Genomic DNA, 8,654 nt, shown 5'->3' on the forward strand with positions numbered 1-8,654 from the left:
ATTTACATATTATGTTAGATCTATACCGCAGCCACCGAACCAGCTTTAAATTCCTGCGGCTAGAAAACACACAAAATTATAAGATGCTAGATCTTAAAGCTAGGAAAATTTTACTCGTTTGAAGATTGCATTTTTTGGATGCATTACTTTATTATTGAAACAATTATAATATTTTATTTTATGTTTTCCGGTGGTTTATAGAGAAATATCAGTGAATTAAAACTGATAATTTCGCTGTTTCAAACAGTGAAAATTAACCGTGAAAATTATCGATAATTTTCACTGTTTACTGTGAAATGTAGAAATGACGACAATATTCCAGCGAAATTCTTAAGTTCAACTCTTTAACAATGTATAGAAACGATTGAAAAAAAGGCATAAAATATAAAGAAAATTTGTTGGATTCGGTGGAATATCGATTTTAATTCACTCGTGATCAAAGAATAAATATATTTTCTATGATCACTCGTGAATTGAAATCGATATTCCACCGAATCCAACAAATATCCTCTATTTAAACACAATAATGTCCATATATTTATTTAAAAAATACATGATTATAAAAAAAGCTTTTGCCCGTAAATTAGGTAGCACATATAATCATATTAATCTAGTTAATAAGATAACATATACATATATCAACTAAATGCTTTTTGTAACAATGATATATGTTATTTTGGTTACATGTTATTTTTAACGCCAAAAAGTATGTAACACTTTGACATTGTTGCAATTAACGTCAGGTGATTGTGACGGCATTTCCTTTACTTCACTACAAATGATTTACTCCCGATGAAGGTCTTTGACCGAGACGTTGAGTAAATTGATTTTGAAATAATGAATTTGTTTCTCTGTTTTCTATAATTATTTACTGCGTAAATGAAAGCAATACGTCCGCACGTCTATTGGAAAGAAAAATGTTTTCCATGTCTCCTCTTTGCCACCGAACAATTTATTGTGACTACATAAATTACAGTAACGCATCACTAATTAAAAAAATATATCAAAACATGCGTATTTTAATCATGTTTTTTTTCTCTTTGTACTTTGTCTTTTGGATAAATACCAGTTACTGAAAGTGGGGTTATTGTGCTCAACAGTTATGGAAATGGGGTTTAATTTTCGAATTTTGATGCATATATTGCGATTGCCTGTCGAAAGCAACCTGGTGATCATGCAAAAAAACTATATGGTTCGTGAGTCCACCTTTCAGTGAAAACTGCTTAGAAAACCTTATATATGGCCTAAATAAGCACAAAATAAATGTTACAAAAAATACCATTTACCAAAGTAACAGTTATGTTGTATTGTTTCATTTGAAATTTCACTTCTTGGGTTGTTATGAAAACATCTTTTAACATTCCACAAACTATACAATTTGTCTTGCATGATTTCGGTATTTCTAAAAAACGCGTGTTTATTTCTTTGTATGTCTTTCCATGTAGTAAAATGTCACCGATATTTTCATCACGTCTGTGTGCAGCTATTGTTACATCTGGGAATACATGTCATGCTTTCGAAAGTAAATTTTGATATCAGAGAGATTTCATTTGTCAAATATACATGAGTCGTACTGCATATATTATCATCGCGTTAAATTAATCAGCAATAACACCGCAAAATGAAATAGTATGGCAGAAACAGTGAGAATGTCATTTTCAAAATTTTATAATATGTTCTGTCTTGCACGACTAAATGATGATTTTAATGTTTATGCATTGAAAAATGTTTCATTAAATATAATGTTAAACGTCACATGTATTTAACTTTAGTTATAAAAGGAATAATTTAGGAGGACTGATACTACCGTTCTATTTATTACAAGCATTGTTATACAATGACTAATTGATGTAAAAAGCATATCCATATAAGACCTTTGTTACCAGAAATGTGTTGTTGTAATTATTCTTTATAAATCTATCCATACACAAATCGTCAACAGACTTAATATGGCAACTTATATAGACTATGTCAAAAATGTTGGTCCTTTTTTATTTAATGTAATTTGTTATAATAAGTGATGTACTTTGATAACTTTATTAGTAATTTCAAATTATTCAATGCAATCTTTGACAAAGAATGTCAATGTATCAATGTGTGATCGGGTCGCCATTAAGAGACATGTCCGCAGATTTTGTCATTTTCGTCGAAAAGAAAAATTGAATGCATTATCGTATGTTATTTGCACGTTTAAAAATGAAACTCAAAACATACTGAAACAATACTTATTGGTCAATGTGTAGGAATTCAAATGAAGTTTTTGAAACTTACAATACTTAGTAGTTAAGTAAAAAAAGTACTTCACATGTTTCATGAGGAGAAATGTCGGTTTAAATCTCGATTAACATCAATCATTCTTAAACTTGAATATTATAAGCTTAAAATATCACAAGATTTATGAATTTTAAAACCCAAGCAACTTACGCATTGAGGTTAACATAAACTAAATTGTCACTAAAAAAACTTCAGTTAATGAGTTTTGTTTCTTGTTCACATGTTGCCTGACCTACTCCTGTCAGAGATCTATTGACTTGATTATTAATAATGATAGATGGCTGATCGTGTTCGAGTGGGCACAAACTGCTACATTCTGATAGATGCAACAATAATGACAAACATGTTTTCTCCACTAAGAATTGCATACTGCATTAAAACTAGAGGCCAACAATGTTAAATTAATGTCTGCAGTGAATGTATAAAATGCACTTTTGGTATTTTGGTCGTAAATATATGCCCTGGCTAAAATAATTGGACGCTGCGCATCGCTATTTTTTTATGGTACAAATACCATGCGCTCCGGAAAAATTTAGATATTCAGTGGCAAAAGCATTTTGATATTTCGTTCTGATTATCTTAGATTGTTTGTTTAATATAATTGTTTTGATTATGCAACCGTGTGCTTTTGTCTTACTTGGATATTCATATAAAATGGGGTTAATTTAATAAATGTCACTTTATGTTTTCAATAACAAATGCTTGTTAGTGAGTACCTAGATTTGAAATAGGAGGTCGCACTGTACTTGGTTTAAAAATATTTATGTAGTTATTCGTAAAGACATGCAAGCAATACTATACAATCATATATACTACTTTGACAAACTGTGTCAAACAGGTAGACATTGCATGTTTGCTTAACACATAAAGAATGCAGAGTAAAATTGTATAATCGTATGCTAGCTCTCTCTTCTGTCGGTTGCAAGTGCTGCTGATATGGTGTATAACAGTTTTCCGAAATTCAGAGTGAATGAGTGTTATAAAAAATAGTTCTCTAATTTATATATGTTATGTCATAACTATTAAGTTTAAGATTCCTGTGTAGAACTCGTTCTTGTATGTCTGATGGGAAGATCTGAAGAATGCTCCCAGAAAAGGAAGCAAACCTGAAACCTTCTGGTTACTCGAAGGCAACCTTATCCACAGGGCCGGATTAAGCACTAGGCTAGCAAGGCTGCAGCCTTGGGCCCCCGAATTTTAAGGGGCCCCCAAAGGCATGCCATGGAGTTTCCCAATGTATGATCTTTCTCTATTACGCAATATCGGGATTGCAGTAGAAATTGCCTGTGTGATTTTACCAGTTTCCCGATGTATATCCAATTGCAAGCCCTACAGTTCGCTTTGATTTACTATGCTATCGTTTTGTTTCTGAGTTGTATGTCCATTCAATACTTCAATACCATTAGTTTCTCTGTTTAATAATCGACTTGCCCGTATGGTCATTACAACATCTGGACACGTTTGACGACATTGAAGAGAAGGCCAAAGCGTTTGTTGCAATAAAAGGAATGTAAGGATGCTAATAAGCTTAAGAAACGGCGGGAACTATTTCGTGACAAGAGTGTGACACCAGATGCGAATTCGGAGCTAAGTGCACGCGACAATTTTCGAATTCGCACATGCTACGGCATGGTTGATTGTCTCATTGTTGAACTTCGCAAGCGGTTGAACGCATATTCTGGTCTTCACAAACGGTTTGGTTTCATGACAGAGTTTGAGTCTCTCACCTTGGATGATCTACAGAAATGTGCAACGCATCTTATGGAGTCTTATCCAGATGACATTGAGGCGTCTTTTGTTGACGAGTTCGTTCAGTTCAAAGCCATCTTAGAAGCGGACCAAGACAGAACCATCACCCACATGAATGTACTGCTTAAGTTAGATGGGGATTATCTACAGCCAACTTTTGCAATCTTTGCCATCGCTGTACGAATATACTTAACAATTTCAGTTAATAACTGTCAAGGTGAGAGGTAATTTTCAACATTATCACGTGTGAAAAAATGAACTGAGGAACACAATGAGTCAGGAAAGGTTGACAGCATTGGGGCTTTTGTCTATTTAATTTCAAGTCGTCCGAGAACTAGACTTTATACAGCTGATCGATGACTTTGGCCAACTTAAGTGTCGTAGAAGAGACTTATAGGCTGGACTCTGTTACATGTAACATGTGTGTTAAGTTCAGTTAATAAAATAGTTATACATTGGTTAACTTGTTTTCCTATATTTAGAATGAACTGTCAATAACTGTGTACAAATACAAGTTTTCTTATCTTTGTAACTTGAATATGTAAATGGTCAAAGGCATTTTGCCGATGTTCCAATAAAAAACTTGAAACTTGAAAACTTTGTAGTTGTAGTATGAAGTATGATTTTCAACATACAGAAGGGGACCAGAGGGAAAGGGGCCCCCGTAACATGTGCAGCCTTGGGCCCCAAAACAGCTTAATCCGGCCCTGATAACCATTAGAGTAAAGTGGGTAGTTATCGCCCATTTAACATTGTTTTTGCATTAAATGTCACTAACTTGCGATTTAATCGCAATCAATTTGTACACTTAGGTTATTTTGCAGTTGAACGTGAAAATGCCGATATGCTTACTATAGTCTTAATGTGTTTGATGCAAGAATGCACTAACAAAAATACAAGGTGTATGGTGGCAGTTTTCGGACACTTGAGGTAATTATCGTCCACTTTACAAGTTTTTAAATAAAATCAAATTCTTGTACTGAAATTGACGGTTTGTTTTATTCTTTTCTTTCACAAAATTGGTTCTGAACAAAATCACAAAACAATTCAAAGAAGCATTGTACGATTGAGTTACAAGCATCTTTCGCAGTGGAATGGGTAGTTGTAAACTTGCTCTGTGGGTATCTCTAAGATCATTGCGTCCCCTGTGCAGGTAATATGCCATGCTGATCCACAGGAACTACAGCGAACCCACTCACCGGCAGCTCCTTCGTCGGATATACAACCCGGGCATGCATTTAGTTCATTGATGTCCAAGCTTCATGGGGGTTCTTTCAGTTAATTCAGAGTGCACACTATTCAAATGCATTAAACCAATCCCTACCTGTAGTATTGTTTGGAATGAGGTTTGTGCGACCATCACAATCAATGATAGTTTTCACCTCAATGCAAAGTTCATTGCGTGTTACTTGATAACCGATGGATGCCCTCCCTGAACAGTACTCAACCAATGCATTTTCTTCGGCTGCTGTCAGGACGGTGGAAGGACCAAGTTTCGCTCTATGCTCTGGTGTCCGACCTGCGAGTTTGTCCATTAGAGTGGATTAGGGATCGCGAACATTTCTTCTGCCTTCCGCTTCGACACAGCGCAACTCTTTGCCATAGTTATGGCAAGTTTTAAATAGGCATCTGAATATGTTTGTCGCTTTTTTAAAACTTTTAGTTGCTTTGCCATGATTCTGCAAAATAAAAGAGGCAATAGATATATAGTTGGGGTATACTTACTTCAGCACGGACGATATTTCCCGCAATTGACAATCTGAGTGGCAATTTTCGTCCATCCAAGTAAACAGACAACGGTGATTTTTTTTGGCATTAACGATTAACAGTCATTATATTAAGGATACAAACTATCATTTCTCACTATTTTAGCACTTTATAGCATTAAACAGATGTTTTATTACTAACAATTATTTGGTACCTACCTTACAGATGTTGATAAGACGCTCACATTAAGATACGGTTTTGATTTTCATCGACCGAAAACAAAATGCGCTGAATGGAACTGGTAGAAGTCGTTCTAAGAAATTATGTTTGATGTATGATGTCATCATAAATGACGTTATTTTTATCAAATACGTAATAGAAATAACAATAATTTAAATGTGTCCGATAAATACCACCGGGCGATATTACCCGACCTTACTCTACATATATTTTTTTTATCCCATTTTCACCGCGACATTGACGGTATAACACCTTATGGAATATACTAGCCTGTCTCCAACACTGTGGGATATACCTGTCGCGTGCACGGACTACTTTTTTAATTATTCAACCACTGAATGATTTTTCGAAAGAAATCTCTAGAGTCGAGAAAACTTTGGCTTTAAAATTATAAATACAACCTACAACCTTTAGATCTAGTCGCTGGACATAATTTTTCGCCATCCGTAAAATTAATCAGCTGATTGATTGCGTCATAAAATGACATACGTATTGCGTCATTTGTGTGATGTCATCTTTAGTAAACTTTAGGTGTAAACGAAACAAGTATGCGATGTCTGGGAGTGGGAATAAAACATTGAAGACTCGCATTTTTCGTGTTTATGTATTGATTCGTGGATGTAATTATGAAAAAGTGCATATTCTATGGACTACTTACCTCGGATGGAACCGGTGAGACGAAGGATTTAGATCTACATGTAGATCTAGCTAATTCGTGTTATTGATTTTCAGAAAAAGCGTGCCTATTTTGATGTGAATTTGTGTGCGTAGAGCATACTGATGGTGTGTATTTTGGTTCAGTAGTCTATTCGTTTTGCTTTTAGAAGTAAGTAAACGTAAGGGTATTTTCTTTGATGAATAAACTTTGTCTTTGTGATTTTATCAAAGAAAGTCCCGTTTGCAACAAGTGTTTCAATTTTCAAAGCTTTATATAATTTTTACGGATTATCTTGTGTTTGGATCGCAAACTAAAGGATGTGAAGGCTAGATCAAGACGCCATCAAAATCTGCAGCGTCCATGAACAAATAAGCAGGCCTCGACACTAACGGTGGTCCGGGGACCCGAGGCCCCCAGATTTTGGCGAGGACCACCAGTTCTTTCAAGCTGGGTGGTCCTCCGGGAACCCTTAATGTTTAGAACCACTTTGTCTTGATTGACCATTTGAATTTTTAAAAGTGCCTCCAATTTTTAAAGAGCGGCGTATAAAAAAAAATCGCTAAAATCTTATCCGAAAATGTACTGCGAATCGAAAGCACGCGACTGAGCTTTAGCGGCCAGCGTCTGTCAGTTGTAAATATTGATTTTCGACGAATGTAAGCGACCTACAGTGCAGAGAGTATATTAACACATGCCGGTATATACTTTTTTCTACAGGTATTTGTGAGCATTTCTGTTTAATAGTTCCATTATTATAATGACCTTGGAAGGATATAATTTGATTAAGATACCAACAATTTCTTAAATAAAAAGTATATCGTTCACTTGGTGTACTATATTTCGGATATGTTAAAATATATGCTTAATGTTATTTCAGGCAACTAGAATAGATGGCGGTAATTATCTGGGCCTTTCTGTCAGGAAATAGGCGTGAACAACTATAATTTAATTGATCCTGGAAATCATCCACCACTAACAGAAAACGTTTTAACAACAGAAGCTGATGTATGACATGTCCAAATGACCATATATAACTGTTTAACAAATTAAGTGAGATGATTTATTTTCTGATGTTTTATATTTCTTTTTCCCTTTCAAATGATGTAAATTGGTGTGATTCTATGTTTAAATAATTAATTTTGAAACATTTAGGCAGCATACTGTTTAATACATTGAAGTTAACATTGTTATATTATTTTGGTTATCTGTGTTGTTTATCAAGTTGAAAAAAATGGTATTTATATACAAATAAAGCTTATTAAGACTTATGAAGGTATGACTTATGAAGGTACTTATTGTTTTTTATGTAATAATATACTTTTTGAAGTGATAATATAGGCAATGACATTAATGTAGTAAGGTTTTTTTTTAATGATTGTTCTTATTAATAAGGTTGGAATAATCGACAATTTTCACGGCGCGAAAAAGTTGCAACAAGTTTTGTTGAGCCAGTGAAACCCCTAAATGCGCGTAATTACCTTTTATTTCTTAAAAGTTTATAATAAGAACTTCCGAAACGCTAAGTTCTGGCGGCGAAGGGCAAATCTGAAGATGATAATGCTGAAGATGATTATGACAAGGATGACGATGCTGATGATATTGATGAAATACATGATATCAAAAGTTTACAAGACAAGGTTATGAGCTTTTAATGGGTCTGCTTTAAATGGCAACAGAATTGAATATAGGAAATAAAAATGTGTACAAGTATGCTTCTTGTACTTATTTGCCCTTACGCCGAGAGTAGCTGTGTGTTGAAACAAGAGGACTCCCTAGTTTGGGTGAGGGCCACCAAAAGTTGAAAGTAGGGTTCCCTCCGGGTACCCTGTCAAAAAAGTTAGTGTCAAGGCCTGATAAGGCGAGTAGTTTTTTGATAATTTATGTTTAGAACGACTCTGTGTGTAAGTTCAGTTGGCATCGACATCATTTTGTCAGGAGCAATCGCCGCCATATTTGATTTTGATCATTTTCTTTCGAAAATAAAATTAATAAAATCTTCCTTTCGCGGTCGTAATGTATTAAAATG

At 34.6% G+C, this 8,654-nt stretch overlaps 1 long non-coding RNA gene across 1 annotated transcript; it reads left to right on the forward strand.

Moving 5' to 3' along the window:
* Window positions 1–6,520: 6,520 nt before the first annotated feature.
* On the forward strand, window positions 6,521–7,896 carry LOC127832634 (uncharacterized). The gene is made up of 2 exons (XR_008027039.1): window positions 6,521–6,642; window positions 7,506–7,896. It is a non-coding gene; the product is annotated as an uncharacterized LOC127832634 (long non-coding RNA).
* The last annotated feature ends 758 nt before the right edge of the window (window positions 7,897–8,654 follow it).

This window comes from Dreissena polymorpha, chromosome 5 (assembly GCF_020536995.1).
Source record: "Dreissena polymorpha isolate Duluth1 chromosome 5, UMN_Dpol_1.0, whole genome shotgun sequence".
Classification (NCBI taxonomy): domain Eukaryota; kingdom Metazoa; phylum Mollusca; class Bivalvia; order Myida; family Dreissenidae; genus Dreissena; species Dreissena polymorpha.